This window comes from Sinocyclocheilus grahami, unplaced genomic scaffold, assembly GCF_001515645.1.
Source record: "Sinocyclocheilus grahami isolate Dianchi unplaced genomic scaffold, SAMN03320097.WGS_v1.1 scaffold126.1, whole genome shotgun sequence".
Classification (NCBI taxonomy): Eukaryota; Metazoa; Chordata; class Actinopteri; order Cypriniformes; family Cyprinidae; genus Sinocyclocheilus; species Sinocyclocheilus grahami.
The window spans coordinates 1,980,169-1,983,442 of NW_015505305.1; the positions used below are offsets into that span (position 1 = coordinate 1,980,169).

General features: G+C 32.7%; 1 protein-coding gene across 5 annotated transcripts in view; it reads left to right on the plus strand.

Annotated features, from left to right (window-relative positions):
- Window positions 1–3,274, plus strand: part of LOC107590224 (small muscular protein-like) — a 10,537-nt gene that overhangs the window by 1,113 nt on the left and 6,150 nt on the right. For 2 of the 5 annotated variants that reach the window (XM_016278888.1, XM_016278890.1), the window contains exon 1: window positions 814–1,025. The exons of the other annotated variants lie outside the window; for them this stretch is intronic. The gene's annotated coding sequence lies outside the window, so the exon portion shown is untranslated. Of the gene's footprint in view, window positions 1–813; window positions 1,026–3,274 lie in introns of those variants that run through there. 5 annotated transcript variants of the gene reach the window in all.

The following is a 3,274-nucleotide window of genomic DNA, read 5'->3' on the forward strand; positions in this document are numbered from 1 at the left end:
TTTTTTTTTTTATAACTATATATATTCATATATATATAACCATTAAACCAGTAATATTAAAATTTTTCCATATACTGTCATATATAATTTCAAATTAATTTATTAATAATATAAATAAACTTGTTTTATAAATAACTGATATAACATATATATGTAGTATATTATTTATTTCAGGCAACTTTATTCATACTAATAAATAAGCAAGTAAGTAATTAAATAAATAAAATAATTATAATATAAAATGTATTATAAATCTATGAAATGTTAAGTCTATTGTAATATGTATGTTTATGTGGGCAGATAGACAGACAGATATTAAAATAATTATATTTATTATCATTATTTATTACTAATGTGCTAAATTAATATAATAGGCAAGTTTATTTATTTTTATTATTAATATAAAATAAATAATCATGTTTTCCAGCATGATTTGAAAATGATCCAAAAACCATCTTGTTTCAATGGAAGCAAAAACATCTGACCGTTTGTATGAAGGATTCAGTTGACCAGTGACACAAATTTATTTGATTAATGACATAGAAATATAATATAAATGCATAATATTTCTTATTCACTTTAATATTCTTATTCAAAGCTTTATTTATCTCCATGTTTAGATTACATTTTGAATTCCAGATTCTCACTTACAGATGTTTGGACCCCACTGTATCTGTATATAGTGAAAGGACTGTGAATGAGGCTATAATGGATCATATATAGTGTCTGTGAAGTGAACAGTCAGGGTGGACAGAAAGCAGGTCCCCTCTGTGTATCACACTACTATTTATAGTGTGAACAAATCCCAGATATGAGTGGAATCCCCTGCTCCACTACAGCCTGTGTGGTGAGGGACAGAAAGATTGAGATAGATAGAGAGAGAGAAGGTGTTGAACAGAACCAGAACCGCACAGGAGTCAAGACTGCCTTAGTCCATTAAGGGAAAGGCAAAAGAGTGAGAAAGAGAAAGATTGGCATTTGTCTGTCTCACAGCGGGGAGCAGTGGTTTACTGTTACGCCAGCAGGTATGCAACTTTTGAGGACAGAGGAAGGATGAGTGTGTGTTCATCTTGCATGTGTGTGAAACTAACACAGTGTTAAAGGTCACAGTAGATATACTGGACGGCTTTTCTTTAGGTAAATTGTGCCAGAGATAGTATTATGATGATAATGAGGCAAATAAAATTTGTTTAAATCAGAACATTTAAAAGTTTGACCTCTTTACATTGACCTTTCCTTTAGCAGCTTCTAAAAGTATACTCATGTTTCACTCATTTCATAAGGAAGTATGATTTATGTATATGTTTTGTTTGCGGGGGAGTCTGTGATAATGACTCAGGCCTCTGGCAGGATTCAGGCCTACATAACACACTCCGAAACAACAGGCAGGTTTAATTTGAACCGTATAACTGTACTTTTACATAAGCATTAGCATTCTGTGATGATACGCATGTAAATTATACTTTTTTCTGTCTGTCTTGTGGTTTTGTTGCAGCAGAATTAGATTGCATTTAAACATATGATTGGGATGATGTTTGATGATTTACATAATAAACAGAGTTGTTCCGAATAATACATTCAACAAATTTGATAAACAAAAAAAAAAACATTTGACTTTTTGTTGGATGTTCACCATTTTGAATATCAAATACACCTTTTTTTTAATAAAAGAGAAAATCTTGTCAGACCAGTTAGAAAGGTCTAGAACTTCTGGAAGACTTCCAGTCATAGTGGGAATTAAATGCAAATAAATTGCACCCGTGAAACCATTGTGGGAGCTTTTGAAAATGTATTGTTCAGTGTGAGATTTCAGTATCTGGTGGGGTTTGTGATACTGTAGGTGGTTAAATTTAGAGTTTGAGATGGAAGGTAATAAACTAAAAACAATTTACTTTTGCCAAAGGTGATTTGGTCCTAGTTTTTTCCTCCAATGTTTTTTTTTGATACTGACAGTAGATTTAGTTTGATCTTTGACTGATATTTTGGACATTGAGGAGTTTTATACGTGTATTTTGGAGGAGTTTTGGACAGCTGCTCTGTTGCTCTTTGAAAGGTAAATTTAGCTCAACACTCGGCAGCAATGACTCAACACCACTAGTACTAATGCACTGCTGTTGATGTGCAAACAACATCGCAGGTTACGGTTGCTAAGGTTGTGAACCTCTCTGAATCCCTACCGGCATGGTCAATCCTGGCTGCCCCACCGAGACCTGTATTAAGTTAAAAAAGGAGAGAGACCTTGAAAGACAGAAAGTATTGATATAAATATTGCAGATGCATTACCATGCATGATGGCTGCAGACTGGAGGATTCCTCTTATAGGTGTTCACATCGGGATGTTCCATCAGCAGCATAACCAAGCAGAAAGCTCCCCGCAAGCACATAATCAAAGCTCATCTGCCTGCAGCTGTGTTCATTATAGGGCAATGGATGATTTTACGTATTTCCGAACAGTTTCCTGTCAGAGACCAAAATTAGAATCATTCAACATTCATTCTCTGTTTGAAATGTGGTGGTAAAATGTGCTTGTTTCTGTGTTGGTTTGTGTTGTCAAGTATGTCAGTGTCTTCTTTTTAAATTCTCCCCCTTCCCCCGAGGTCATTCTTAGGAAACAGTGCTTTTGTCGCCATTCATCATTATTGTTAATACAATAATATAATACCAATAAAAAACTCTGTACACACACACACACATATTCTTGTAAATTAATATAAAATTATCATGCTTCATTTTCACAGACCTTCAATCCTATAATGTTCAAAAGTTACTAAAACTGATACTGATAAAACGGAGCATATGATAAATATCCATTGAAAATAAATAATGATGTAATGATAAATATCCATTGATAGGCTACGAGTTTACCACATATTTTTGAACTACTGAAAAAAAAATATATATACATGTATGTCTATATATACATACATATATATATATATATATATATATATATATGTATATATATAATATCTGAATCTTGCTTAAACCTGTTTTTCTTTTCAAGATAGTTCTCTTAAGAAAAAGACCCTAGTAATCTCACATTTAAGAAAGTGATCTCAACTGTCACCAACTATTCTCAGATACACCAAAATACGAAAGTTCAGTACAAACTCTGTATAATTATTTCTCTTATAACTTATGTTAAAAAGTGTTTGGAGAATCATCCGAGACAAAATTCCTACTTCAATGAAGCATATCTGATAATTCCACCAATTCTCCCTGAGCTATTAATGAGCGGCCACTGAGCAATAAACTTCCCTCAGATATATATATA